Raw genomic sequence first — 15,179 nt, 5'->3', positions numbered from 1 at the left:
GAGTGCAAAAACTTTTTAAATAATCTTGTGTTCTCAGATCGATACTGAATTTTAATAATAAAATGCAAGGATTATTTTATAAGAAATACATTAAAGTAGTATCATATACAGTATCAGGTTTAGACTTCTAAAAAACGACTTAATAAAGGATCAAGATTTGGGTTATTTCTGTAAGACTAAGAAAAGGGATAATGTTTAAGAATAAGGATAATTTTGGTTTCAATTTGCAAATTTCATTTAGTTATATTCAAAAATAACTCCCTTTTTTTAAAGAAAATACGTCAAAATTCTTTAATAGGTAGCATTGTGCGGTAGGTATATTTATTTTAAAATAACTTTCGTTGTTTATATATAGTCTCAGGTTTAGGCTTCTAAAAAACGACTTAATAAAGGATCAAGATTTGAGTTATTTCTGTAAGACTAAGAAAAGGGATAATATTTAAGAATAAGGATAATTTTGGTATCAATTTGCAAATTTCATTAACTTATATTTAAAAATAACTTTAAAAAAAAAAAATACGTCAAAATTCCTTAAAATGTAGCATTGTAAAGGTAGGTACATTTATTTTAAAATAACTTTCGTTGTTTATAGCATAATTGAAGGTAAACCGTATAATCTTAGGATGGGGATGATGATAGGTAGTGTTTCGTTGTATAAAGTGCCTCGGGGGACGTATTCTTCTGCATCCCTCGAAATAGAATTACGTATTTTCCACTGGAAGCTTTGAGACTGTTAGACATTTCCTGCAGGAGCAGGACTTGAAACGGACAAGGAAGGGTTGTTTGCGCGTTGTTCTCAAATTACATCATAACAATTCTCCAAGTTTATATAGCGGTTACATAATGGAAGCCGTAAGAATGATGTAGTTTAGCTACCTTTTTCGACATTCTCTTTCGTGGGAGATCAAAGGTCTTGTTTTGAATTAGTTTTAGAAAACATAAGTATTTAAGATTTGTAAAATAATAAGTTCATTAAAGGGATTGAAACCTTGCCGAAAGCTCATGAATTAAAAGGGAGTACCATCTTCACAGCTATTATGATTGTTTAGTTGAAAATGATAATTTTGAAGATATTAACCAGTGAAAACAAAATTAAAAGTTTCGGTATAAAAAAGATTGCCGGATGACTGTCGCACGGTTTACGTCACAAATTATTTCATGAAGAACTAAATTTAAAACAGCTGATCGAGGAAATAATTATTTGCTGCTGTGAAAGTTGAAGATTTAAACATTTAATGCAGCATAAATTTGCAAGGATATTCAATTCAGGATACGTACTTCATCACGTTTGCATGCTTATCATGCTGAGTATATTTCAAAGTTAAAAAAAAATACGGTAACAACCCTCGACATGTCCCTGATCTGAAACCATCCAGTTGAGTATCTACTTCTGTAAACAAAAAGTGACTTTGGATGCATTTAAATAACATTTGCTTTTGAAACTTTGTTTGATCATTCATTTTACAAACCTACAATCAGTCTTTGAATTACAATTAAAACGTTTTTAACTGCTTCAAGAACCATTTATTACTGAAAATTTCAAAGAGATTATGTTTTATTTCGAATAAACTTGTTTTCACTATCTTTTCGGAACTGCTTCTGCAGGAAGGTAAATAAATATCTAAAAGGAAATTTCAATTACTTATGTATGAGTCAAATCAAAATTCATCGTCAAACAGAATCATTTAATTATTTACTCAAAATAACGTTTGTGTTTTATTTTGCCCTAAATGAGTTAGTCCGTGATGAATTGATATTTAGCATGAAACATTACTTATTCTAAATTGGACAAATAGCTTCTTTTCTTCATTCGGAGATTGCCTGTTACGAATTCTGTTTAATTTTTACCCAGAATAATAGTCGCATATTTAAGGCTTTTAGTCGCCTAGCTACAAATTATTTAGGAGAAAATATTTCTTGCAAGAGTCACGTTTGTTACATATTATTCTTAGTATATCATTTTGAACGTTATCCTCTTTTTGCTTTTTGTCGACATTAATTATTCAGATGTTAAGTCCCTTGGGAAATTATTTTATTCACATTTAGAGGGAGAGCGGTATGGCTTGATGCAAAGGTTATCTTTTTTTCATAAAGAATCTATGTCACTATACTTAAAAATATTTTCTCTAAATTGGGTTTTTGGCGATGAATGTAGGAACAAAATTTTAATAGCCCTTAAGGCTTTCTACATTTCAGCGACTTCTGATGCCTGATACATTTCCTCAAGATCGTTTATCTTTACGAAATTGTACCTGTTACCCGTTTCCGTGAACACGTAGCTTACATCAATTTAAAATAAATATTATCATACACGGTTTTCTTTATCGACTTTGATGTAAAGTTATCCAGTTATCAGGATTTACATTTATGTTTGTAAAAGGGATGTTGTAAAGTTTAATACCCTTGAGGCCCTTTTTGATATTGTTCGAATATTTTGTGTAGCAAATGTGTCTCTTATTCAGATGCGAATGTTGCCATACGATAAAACAATAGGGTCAAGTTTTGTGAGGTTTTTAGGTAGGTAATGGCGAAAAGAGAATCGCCGATAGTTTTCCTTTCTTTGTCGGTGGAGTGATTCCACGGTGATTACCCTGAAATTCAAGATGTAAAATATAAAAGGTTTTTTTAGTGTAATGAATAAAGTGCATTGAAGATTAAATAACCATTAGCACATAATAAAATTATGCATTCAAAGATTTTCTTTGAGTTATTTTAAAATTTCAATTAAGCAGGGTGTCTCACATTTGCCTAGTTCCTCTAGGAATTCCGTTAAAATAAAACGTATTTCAAATAAATATGAGGCATCTAGATTAGCGCAGAGGATGGCGCAGGGTCGAGTTGCCTTCAATAAAAAGAAGTCACTTCCATGCTCGCGAACGATTAATTTAGAAATTCGAAAAAGGTTGTTAAAGGTGTGGGTTTGGAGCGCGGTGCTGTACGGGTGCGAAATATGGACGGTGGGCGCGGCGGAAAGGAAAAGGTTAAAAGCGTTCGAAATGTGGTGTTACAGGCGGATGATGAGGATAACGTGGGTAGAAAAGGTTAGAAATGAAGAGGTATTAGAGAGAATAGGAGAACAGAGAACTCTATGGAAGTCAATAAAAAATAAGCGAGATAGGTTAGTAGGACACCTTCTTAGGCATGAAGGTCTAGTCAGAGTCATATTAGAGACAGAAGCGGAAGTTACGAGGGGTAGAGGTAGACTTACATTAGATTACTGTTCGCAAATAGCTAAGGATGTGGATTGTTCTAGCTTTAGGGAAATGCGAAGATTAACGGATAGGATAGGAAAGAGTGGAGGTGCGTGTCCAACCAGTCTTAAGACTGACGACCTTATGATGATGATGATCTAAATTAGCACGCTATTTATTCCGAAATTATTCTTAAAAGTGGCTGGTTTTCAATTATTAATGGGTCGCCAAGTGTGTTATTTTGAACAGAACATCCTGTACTTTTTTAGGGACTTTTTGTGAGAACTATTAAACTCAGAGATTAGAAAAAGCAGAAAAGAAGCGACAGGATAGTAGAATCTCTTATTGAAGGACCAGTTAGTGATGTATAGTGACGTATTAGAAACAGAAACAGAAGTTAAGGGTTGAACAGATAGATTAGACATTAGATTAAAGGTTGCAAATAATTATGGAAATGGGATGTTCTATTTTTAGAGGAATAATTCCCCATTTTTTCATTTTGAAATGAAAAATGATTAAGACTTTGAAGCAGATTGTGTGGTATTTTGTGGACCGAAAAGAAAACCGCTCTTTAAGCTTTTGCTTTTGAGTAAAACGGAGTAATGCATTTAATTAAAATTCGCGCCCTGCATAAAATTTTCCTTTGCGGCGGCTATGCGATATGACAGTTTTGCTTTGGAATTCAAGAATCATTTCGTACACAAAAAGCACTTTTCACAGCCGCCCAGACGCCCACGCGGTCGTCCGCGCCTCCAACACTCGCCGCAGAGAGTTTGCCATCCGCCCCCGCGTCTATCACACCACATGCCACCCTCCAGCTAGTGGCGGTTACAACCATTACACGAGTATTGATTTTTGGGATCCCCCTTCTAATTACATTGTTAATATATGCACGAACGTGTACCATTGTTTAACAAATTTACACACGTTTATATTCTTTTGCTTATATACCTGCCTATGTATCTACATAATTTATTAAGGACCATTTTGCGGAAATGGCTTGTGGTCAACGTAGATTTTGGTGTGAATAAACAAAATATTTTATGAAAAAATTTGACGGCACCTAATGTTCTCCATTAGTAGCACGCTTGGAGTTCCCCCTTTTAACTAGCTTTTATCCGCGGCTTTGCTCGCGTTGATGTCCCAAATACGTGTCAAATAAAATTGTCGATCACATAAAACTAATTTTGCTAACTTTCTGGAACAGTATTTTTTTCTGAATAAAAGGCAGCCTATGTCCTTAACTTAACTTAACTTCCCATGCGTCAAAAATCTTAACTAGAAATGTACAGAGGAGGTTGGAAAAAGATCAATTTGGGTTTAGAAGAAATAGAGGAACGCGGGAGGTCATTCTAGCTTTACGGGCAACAATAGAGAAAGCGATAGAAAAAAGAAACAGTGCATACATAGGATTTGTAGATTAGGAAAAGCTTTTGACAATGTTAAATGGGACAAGATGTTAAATATACTTAAAAATGTAGGGATGAGTTACAAAGATAGAAGAGTGATATTTAGGTTGTATAAAGAGCAACAGGCAGTTATAGAGCTGGGGCTGCAACGTAGAGAAGTAAATATTAGGAAAGGAGTCAGACAGGGATGCACACTGTCACCGATACTTTTTAATCTATATCTCGAAGACGCGATTAACATCATTAAAGACAGTACAACTGTAGGGATAGATGTGCAAGGGCAAAAGATTAGTATGCTTAGATTTGCAGATGATATAGCAGTATTAGCGCCTAGCAAGGAGGATCTAGAGATAGCTTTAAATAAAATGAAAGCGGTACTGACAGATCAGTACTGTATGAAAATAAATAAAAGTAAAACGAAAATACTGGCATGCAAGGGGAAAAAAAGTAAGGAAAAGAAAAAAGATAGGAGACGAAAAATTAAAAATGACCGATTTTAGTTATAGGAAGTCAGATAAGTCAGGACGAAAGGAGTAGTAGGGATATAAAGCAGAGGATAGCGCAGAGTTGAGTCGCGTTCAGTAAAAATAAGTCACTTCTATGCTCGCAAACGATTAATTTAGAAATTCGAAAAAGGTTGTTAAAGGTGTTTATTGTTTGAAGCTCGACGGAAAAGAAAAGGTAAGACGCGTTTGAAATGTGGTGTTACTGGCGAATGATGAGCATACCGTGGATAGAGAAGATTAGAAATGAAGAGGAATTAGAAAGAATAGGAGAACAGAGGACTCTAGAAATAGCCGAGATAGGTCAGTAGGACACCTTCTCAGACATGAAAGTCTTCTCAGAGACATATTAGAGGAAGAAATGTGGGTTGTTCTGGTTTTAGGGAAATGCGAATATTAGCTCAAGATAGGAAAAAGTGGAGGTGCGTGTCCAACTAGTCTTAGGACTGACGACCTTATGATGATGATGATGATGTCCTTTTCTGTACCCTTGATAATGTGTGGCCAAAATTTCATCATGACTGGTGAAGTAGTTAAGCAGTGGAATGGTAATAAACAAACAAACAAACAAACTGACATTCAACTGACAACAACTTTCGTAGCATGGCATCAATAATAAGCGTCCGATATAGAGAACATTTCTTTTACAAAAATGCCTGTGTTTATTTGTTAATACGGCTCAACATTAATAACATACGAAACTTTTTTAATAAAAGTTGGCAGATACTCTGGTCGAAGGAAGAAAAAGTCCTTATGGTCGTTTAAGCTTCCGACGGCTTTTGTACTAAGTAGCGCTTTACGTTTGTTAAAGCACGACGAACTTTCTAAAAGATAAAGTACGAAATAGCGCTCTTGCTTCGAATGTCAAATGAACTTGTAAGAGTTGAAATCGTTAATTAGATAAATTACAAGGATAATCAACTTATTTGTAATTAGAAACATTGTTTGAGTTTGGATAATTAATATTTTCGTTGGACATTGACGAGAGTTGTTGGATTTGATTTATGAGAATGGCTATTGAAGAATTCTGATGCCTATTTGCAATCAATTTAGTAATTGAACGGGTTTAAGATTTTAACCATTCAATGTTCCAATTTATTGTGACATTTACTTTTATGGTATTGAATATTTTGAGTGATGCTGTTGTTGCTTCGAATCTTTTTTGAATAAGAATTAGTTTTCTTTTCGGAAAAAAAAGGAAATGAAATTTTTCTACTCGACTAAACTATAAATTCTGTTTATAGACTTACATTCGCCAAGCGTACACAAAGGAACAAGAGTTTTGTGTGAAATTAAATTTCCTTTTTCCTTTTCGTTATTAGATATACAACTACAACTTAATTCAATTTTTCTATTCAAATTTCAGAAATACATTAGGCTTCTTTGCATTGAAAATTGCAGATATATACAAGTTACACCACTACACTGTAGCCTCTCAACAGCAGTGGCGGTCTATGCTTTCATGAAAACGGGTAGCATTGTAAAGAACCGAGAAAAATTAAACTATAACTAAAATGCGGTTGTTGAAACTTTTAATATCTCAAAATTTTATGAGAAAAATTTAATGTTAAATCTATTTCTTACAAAGTCCTTTGGTTGCTGAGTTTTATAATCCTGCTACTGTAGTTTTAATGTCTATCTATATTTCCTTGACACAAGCATAATAATAAAAGTGTTTTCATATTCACACATACACTAATATACTGATATATAAAGGAAGTGATCGTTTAGTTTTTCCGCTTATGTTCTGAGGTGAAAATAAATTATCTTGGAACATGCAAACCCCGGATTTATCAATAAAATAAAATACGGAAGACATTACAACAGCGGTACCAGCTAGTATATTCTTTCAAAAATCACTTCTTATTATGCGTTAATACAAGAGAACAGGAATTATATTCGAATCCTCTTGCTTTTGAAAATATTTAATACGGCAACTTCAGCGTTTCCTTAATATATAGCAAGCAAAGTCGCTCAAGTTGACTATAGGCACGCTCTTTGGTACTCATTACTACAACAGGGCTTTTAGTCCAAAATGCTCCATTCAGCCTGATTTGACCCTGATGTCGATATCCTATTTGAACCCTTTACCTATTGACTGTTGGGGTCCTCTTTCAAGGTATGTCCCACATGTCAATTGTGACTGACTGGTCGACCGCGATACGATTCCTGATCGATCAGTAAGAGTGATCAACGAATTCAAAACAAAATTTACTATGTTACTAAAAGATTTTTAACATATTAATTTGAATCATTTTCAAAACATAGTGACAAACATTCCTGAGACTGTTGAGGCCCGAATGTAGATATCTTATTTGAGCCCTTCAACAGTATGTGTTATTTAGCCTGATCTCAACCTTGTAGTTATATCATATTTGAACCCTTTTATCCTATTCCCTGTTAAGATTAATCCCAATTCATAAAATTTGGTCAGGGTCAAGTGATATGACCTAATTAGTACCAAACAGGGAAGGACCATTAAAACCACGTTTGGCTGCCTGATTAGATCCAAATGATTCTAAGTTACCTTATTCGGCCCTTATTTAAAGCCATTTCCAGATGGATTTGCCTAAAAAGGATTACTATTTTTGATGTTTGCCTAATCGAATACCCATATGCGTATGATGGTATTATTCACTTCCTTGTAGGGTTAAGTTGGTCTCATAAGACCCATCAGTATTTGCCACATGTGGTCCACATGCTACATGAGGCAACTCCCCCTTTTAAATCCTAATTAGGGATATATGTTCTAAGGTTGTAGCAGTTTTTAAATGGATTTAGGATATCATTGCAAGAAAAACGATTTCTACTTTGTAGAATTTCCTGTACCTAATATTAAATTTCCCTGCGAATCCTTTTAATTTCTGGCTTGAGAAAATTTTTATCGGTTGGAAGGAATGTTTGACGATAAATACATAATTTACATCTTTACTTCTTTATCTCGATGGTAATAATTGTGTGATGTTACATTTTTGTGTGACTTTTCCGAGTCATTTCCTCCAGTTTCTTTCACAGTTTACTTATCAGATCGTTTCGTAAGTCTTTTTAAGATCGATTTTTTTATTACCATGCCTTTATGGGTGCACACCTTTGAAACATCGTTTCTCTGCTTGCATTATTTTTCTGATTTTCCCTATTCAGCTGAACGTTTGATGTGTCAATAAAAAAAGGCAAATACTGTTACTTTGTCAGCTCTTTTTTTTTATTTGCTGCTTTCCTATGTGAAAGAATTTAATGTCTTGATTCCTTTGTTTTTCTTTTTTCAAAATTTAGTTCTGTTTTGCTCTTATTCTGACAGACGAAATAAATAATTGTCTTAATGAATGTTTGAATTCTAAGGATTTACTTAATGGTATAAGGTATTTATGGTTTGGGGTATATTTTATATCCCAGAAATCAAATATTGAATGGGAAAACTTCTTTACTGGAAGTCTAGATTAATTTAAGTACATTCCAGTTATCTTAATTTTTTTAATAATTTTATTAATTTCAGTCTGCAAAGTTTTTATATCTTGAGTCCTCAAAACAATTCTACGATTTTAATGGAATTAAGTTTGAGCTGTTGATGCAGCCTTGCCCTTTTAGGTCAAAGTTTCAACAAGTGCCACCCTTAAACCACTTTTAAGATTAAGATAATTAATGTTATATTTTTTTGAGATGACATTCACTTACAGGAATCTTTAATTTTGCCACTGTCTAGCAAATATAATCATTATCCAAAGACTATAAACATTTATTCGAATCTGTACAAAACTAACACTTATGTACTTCATGATAGTTTTCCAAAATTGGAAAACATTTGGGGGAAAAAAGGTGAAATAAGTTTGAAGCGTTGCCTTGTTGCAAAGGGCTGTTTTAAGGACAAATAATACGGTAGGTTCGTACAGGTGTTGTTTTACTCGACAATGTTGCTTTTCAAAGCGCGTTGTTGGTAAATCCCCAGTAGTCTGGTCTAGAGTGTTTTTATTTCTTTCACAAAATGGATATTTCCTTTGAAATATAATTAGCTTCAAAGACTCCAAAGTGACTATCAGATTTCGCTGAATTTTCTACAATTTAACACATGCCAATCCAAATAAAGGGTAGATACAGACTACACCATCCTTTTGTCGTTATATTTTCCTGGGATAAAGGGATTCAGTAGTACATGAGCCGTAGAGTAAAAACATGCTTGTCGGTTTTATTATCTAGATATCATGAGTTTAATGTTTGGAACAGAGATTTGAAATTTTGTAGTAAGTTGGATAAAGCTTGATTCTAAAGCTTGTCGAAGGCCATTTTTAGATTTATTAATTTTTCTTGAAAATACGTGTCCTACAAGAAGCATCAACTTTAAGCACTTGTAAAAGCTGTTAATGACCATATTATTGAAAACCAAAAACGTACCGAGTTAGTGTCATCCTTTGTCAATTACCATACAAAAAATCACATATTTATCTCGTAGCGTTAAATCACAATGTTTAGAATAGAAACTCATGTTTTCGGGAAAATTTACACTAGGTACTAGCGGTCCATTGCGGTCAATCCCCTTAATAATGAAATTTTTAGCAGCGAATACAGGAACTGGGTTGCAAGTTTAGATACAGACTACACCATCCTTTTGTCGTTATATTTTCCTGTTTTTGAAACAGGAACTCAAAAAGGATCGGATATTATTCTTATGTATTATACCTCAGTAGTATCTGACGCCATTGCCATATTTGAGAAGAGTTAAAAACATTTTTTTGGTTAATATTATATATAATTAATACTAGATCCCTTAGTTAATAGCAGTATCTATAAGACAATTTGTCTTTAACAGCTACGATGTCATCTATATTGGACATTGTGCTAGAACCATATAAATTTGATTCAAAGAACACTTATGTGCCACCCTTAAATCACCTTTAAGAAAAAAACATTAATGTTACATTTTTTTTAGAGAACATTCACCTATAGTAACCTTTAATTTTGTAAGTATAATAATTAGCCAAGGACAATATGCATTTATTTGAACCTGTAGAAAACACTGATGTAAACAACTTCATGATAGTTCTCCAAAATTGGAAAACATTTGGTGGAAAAAGGTGAAATAAGTTGCCTGAATTTGCATAAAATGTGGTTTGTAGTAGGTACATATTGCTTATAATGGAAAAAGAATGTAACATTTGAAAGAAAACAAGCTTTTCGTTAAATTTAACGTTAAGGAAAAGTCTCTGGCTTTAAACATTTCGAAAGCTTCATTTTTTATTCAGGAACATAAACACTAACGAATCACTAGGGCTTTTTATTCTTTCCAAATTATTAATGTAACAACATTTTTACTGATTGATGTCTAAAAAAGTTTAAACCTGTTTTATTTATAGAAACCGAAAAATATTCGATTCATTTTCTTGAAAACCTTAGGAAGGTACTAAAATGTATATGTACAAAAAATTAAGTAACCCTTTGTGTTATAGGGTCCGCATTGCTATTGGGCCAATATATTGCTTATTATTTATCGACGCCTACTTTGTTCAAGTAAGCTGTCTGTTCTACACCTAACTTCTGCACTTTTATTAACGCATTATTTTTAATACGAAGGACGATCGTCAATAAATCAACCGGGAAAGAATAATGGAACACTCTAAGGGGGTTTGTTATCAACGCTAAATAGGTGGTTGGTGGCCTCCTCTGTGGCTTTTCGTATAGCTTACCTTCTTCTTCTTTGTGCAGAAAACGATCAATGGAAATTGTCGGCACACATCGAGGAGTATATGTGTCTATGTTTGTTTGTAGCCTAATAGTGTTTTCGCATTTGGCACATATTGTCACAAAACGGAAAAATCAAGTCACCCGGTTGACATCCGAAACAATTTTCTGTCACTGTGAAACAGTTGAATACAATAGCAAGCAGTCAGTAACAGTGGCTGGTGGTTGTGGTGGTGTTACGAGTGCTACATTCGACTTTGAGCTTTCGGCTCAACTGAATCATCCGTTACCGAACGGAACACGAACGCCGAAGCTTTTAGACGATAGCAACGACGGCGCCGTGACGCCGGCCGACGCCGACGCCGACGCCAAAACGTTCAGTTGCTGAACCAGCAGGACACGGACAAATAATTGACAGGACAGCGCCACAAGTTTACTATTTGGAATAATTTAGGTGTAATAACGTCAAAATTGTTTTTAGGAAGCTCAACGATAACTAACATTTAATTTCATGGAAGATCAAGAAAGTAAAGTGATGCAGTGTGGAACTGTGGAAGACCAACGCTACAAGTCTATTATGATAGTCAAATTTTTAAAAATACAGTAAAAGCTCTTTATTCGCGGGGTATACGTTCCATAAATATGCCGCGAATACAAAAACCGTGGATATGGAATGGTAATTAGTATGGAATCATAAGGGATACGTTCTAAGGTTCCAAAATAAAACCAATATGTATCAAAATAAAATCAATGTATTGATAAATTAGCAAGGACAACGGTTCGNTATCCCTACAGTTGTACTGTCTTTAATAATGTTGATCGCGTCTTCGATGTATAGATTAAAAAGTAGCGGCGACAGTGTGCATCCCTGTGTGACTCCCTTCCTAACATTTACTCCTCTACGTTTTCTGCTCCAGCTCTATAACTGCTTGTTGCTCTTTGTACAAACTATGTATCACTCTTCTATCTCCATAACTCATGCCTACATTTTTAAGTATACTTAACATCTTGTCCAAATTAACATTGTCAGAAGCTTGAATATAAAAGTTAGAGGCTAATTAATTATTTATCTGATGATTATAGATAGATAAAGCTTTGTTCTAAAGCTTGTCGAAGGCCATTTTTTAATTTTTTAATTTCTATTGAAAATACGTGTCTTACAAGAAGCATCAACTTTAAGCACTTGTAAAAGCTTTTAATGACCATATTATTAAAAAACCAAAAACGTATCCAGTTAGTGTGAACCTTTGTCTATTACCGTACAAAAAATCGGATATTTATCTCGTAGCGTTAAATCACAATGTTTAGAATAGAAACTCATGTTTTCGGAAAAATTTACACTAGGTACTAGCGGTCTATTGCGGTGAATCCCCTTAATAAATGACACCGAATCCTTTTATGTTTCGATTGCATCCGGGAATAATGAAATTTTTAACCGCGAATACAAGAACTTTTTTTTTCACCCGCCAATAAGGAAACCGTGAATAAGGAACTTTTACTGTACTTAATAAAAAGATAAAGTAGAAGAAGGTCCCTTTCTTTAACTTATAAAAACAATAAGTATATTTCGGATAGGTTGAAAAATTGCCATTAGATTACTTCAAAAGTCTCACTTAGTTGCTTTTGAACAAATGAAGTCCTTTATCTTCGTACCTAGGTAAATCAATGCTGAAAATACCATGATGGATTACTGCTGCATCTAAAAAGCTGAAGGTGATATATTTAAAAACGAGACGTCTTTATTAGTTCTTTCGCTCATTCAGTTACCTTCTAGAAAGGCTTTAGAAAAGATATAGAGCATGTCGCCAAGGTAGATTAAATTTTTTTTCTAATACTTACTTATACCGAAAGGTCTCGTATACGAATTCGAGAAGGAGTTACACTATCAATTTTCTTTCTCTAATTGAGATAGAAAATCGACGTAAAAAATTAATTAAGTTTTAATTCTGTGGATTTGGATGGATGGCACAAACGAGGTAGCGGGCAGGGGTGAAATAGAAATTGCTGTAATATGAGAAATTAAGAACGCATCAGTGTACAAAAGAAACCAGAACAGCGATTTTCATACGTTGTTTATTTTCGCACTTGGATAACCAAACTTTAATTGTTGCTAGGTGTATGCTCTTTTTCTAAAACTATGTTGGAACAACTGTTTCCAATGTTAACCCTTAAAAAGAATCTCGATCTCTTCCCAAAGAATTTTGCGATGGTTTGATCAGACGTATTGTGTTATGCCAGATCGTGTAGTTAGGATAGATGTTCTTCTATATGACTTTGTAACGGTCTCCTTGTTTATCCAATGTAGAATTTACCGCGTTCACATGGAATTTTATCAATGTGAATCATATACCATGAAAGGATAAACTACACGATTTGGCATATTATAATACGATTCCAACAAACCATCACAGACTATTTGGGAAGACGCTGAGATTTTTCAAAAGGAAGAAAAATGTTGTGATTCATCTATAAATAAAGACATGGAAGTCTACGTGTATTTCTACAACTTTTAAACAAAAGATATGTGCTTTCAAATATCAAGCACCTAAAGGAAAATGAAAATCTTTTTAGATTCGATAACAGTGAGTATATTCCATTAGACAAACAAACGTCAGAGAAAGTTTAAATATAAACGTTCCTCGAAAAGAAAATGTTTTACCTATAATGTCAAGCACCATTAAATTTTTTATTGATAACGAATACGGGCACTTCCCTAGACCTTTACCGAACGAGAAATGTGAGAAATAGGATAATGCGGGATTATTTGGTTTAGGGGCATAGGATAAAACGGTTTTAAGGATATACATCAGGTGCAACGCTTCATATAAAGCAATAAAAATAGTGATAAAATGTTATAAAAATCTATATCTTACCCCGTAAATCTTTTTATGCGCTTATGTCTTTGTGTTATGGCATTTTGTGTTTAAAAGTTGACAATATTTTCAGTGTTGTGGAAATTGTAAATCTTACAGCTTGTTTATTTATGTACGAAGCGTTGGTTTTAAATGGCAATTATGGTATTTAATTAAAGTGAACTTGATGAACTTGGATCTGATTTAACTGGTTTCTGATCTATATATGCTTAAAATATGAGCTAATAGTTACATTAATTACATTCCAATTATCACTAAATGGAATCAAAAACTAGCAGAACATTAACATCTACCTTTATCTATAACTGGAGATAATTTTGAATTTAGTTTATCTCTTTACTAAACCAATATGAGAATGAATAATCAAACTTCCGAGTTTGTTTGCAGCAGTGTTGGCGCTGCAGGAATGTATACGTTGGACAAACGGAAAGATCCGCCAACTAAAGGATCGATGAGCATTATTACAAGTGAAGTTTCGAAGCAAAATAGATTGTACCTATGCCAGCACTTTTATTACAAGTAATAAGCAATGAACTAAATATTCTCCTTAATAAACTCTTGTTATTATATAAGCCAGTCTAGAGTAGAAACATCGTTTGGTGAATTATGTAAATTAACTGCCTAATTATCCAATTAGAATTATATCCAGTGTATGATTCAGTGTCTAATTCTAATTTCTCAACGAAATAGAAGCGTTTCTCTGAAAACGAAATTTTCAGAATTGTAGGGATGTAGAATATTAACTAACATTAACCAGACTAATTATCCTTCAGTATGAAACGAGATAACCCTGACCGTGAGGAAACATCTCCATTAATTAGCCTCGCTTCAAGCGTAGGAAATAATTAAAACTTTTTGTTGCAAACGGCTGTTCTAAAGACAAATAATACGGTAGGTTGTTACAGGTGTTGTTTTACTCGACAGTGTTGCTTTTCAAAGCGCGTTGTTGGTAACTCTACAGTGGTCTGGTCCAGAGTGCGGTTTTATTTTCCTCACAAAATGGATATTTCCTTTGAAATATAATTAGCACCAAAGACTCAAAAGTGACTATCAGATTTCACTGAATTCTCTACAATTTAACACATGTCAATCTAAATGTCGGTTAGATGCCGACTACACCATCATTTTATCGTTATATTTTCCTGTTTTTGAAACAGGAACGCAAAAGGGATGGGATATTATTCTTGTGTATTAAATCTTAGTAGTATCTGACCCCAGTGGATGGACGTATAAGACCATTTGCATTTAACAGCTATGATCAGAGGCAGATTAAATGTCGAGAGCGCCCTCTGGCGTTCATATATTTTGCAAAATAGTTTTTGTAAGTACTTACTTCCTCATTATTTTGTTTTTAGTTTAAAAACTAAAGGGATAGATGTGCAAGGGCAAAAGATTAGTATGCTTAGATTTGCAGATGATATAGCAGTATTAGCATCTAGCAAGGAGGACCTAGAGATAGCTTTAAATAAAATGGAAGCGGTACTGACAGATCAGTACTGTATGAAAATAAATAAAAGTAAAACTAAAATACTG

The 15,179-nt window shown here is 33.8% G+C and overlaps 1 protein-coding gene across 2 annotated transcripts in view; it reads right to left on the bottom strand.

Annotated features, from left to right (window-relative positions):
• The window catches only part of LOC108733047 (probable cationic amino acid transporter), a 48,597-nt gene that overhangs the window by 18,718 nt on the left and 14,700 nt on the right, over nucleotides 1-15,179 (bottom strand). The window contains exon 1 of one of the 2 annotated variants that reach the window (XM_018464074.1): nucleotides 10,779-11,067. The exons of the other annotated variant lie outside the window; for it this stretch is intronic. The gene's annotated coding sequence lies outside the window, so the exon portion shown is untranslated. Of the gene's footprint in view, nucleotides 1-10,778; nucleotides 11,068-15,179 lie in introns of those variants that run through there. 2 annotated transcript variants of the gene reach the window in all.

Source organism: Agrilus planipennis, unplaced genomic scaffold, assembly GCF_000699045.2.
Source record: "Agrilus planipennis isolate EAB-ADULT unplaced genomic scaffold, Apla_2.0 scaffold51, whole genome shotgun sequence".
In the NCBI taxonomy this organism is placed as follows: Eukaryota; Metazoa; Arthropoda; class Insecta; order Coleoptera; family Buprestidae; genus Agrilus; species Agrilus planipennis.
The sequence above is the reverse complement of the archived record's forward strand: the minus strand, read 5'-3'. Positions and strand labels throughout refer to the sequence as shown.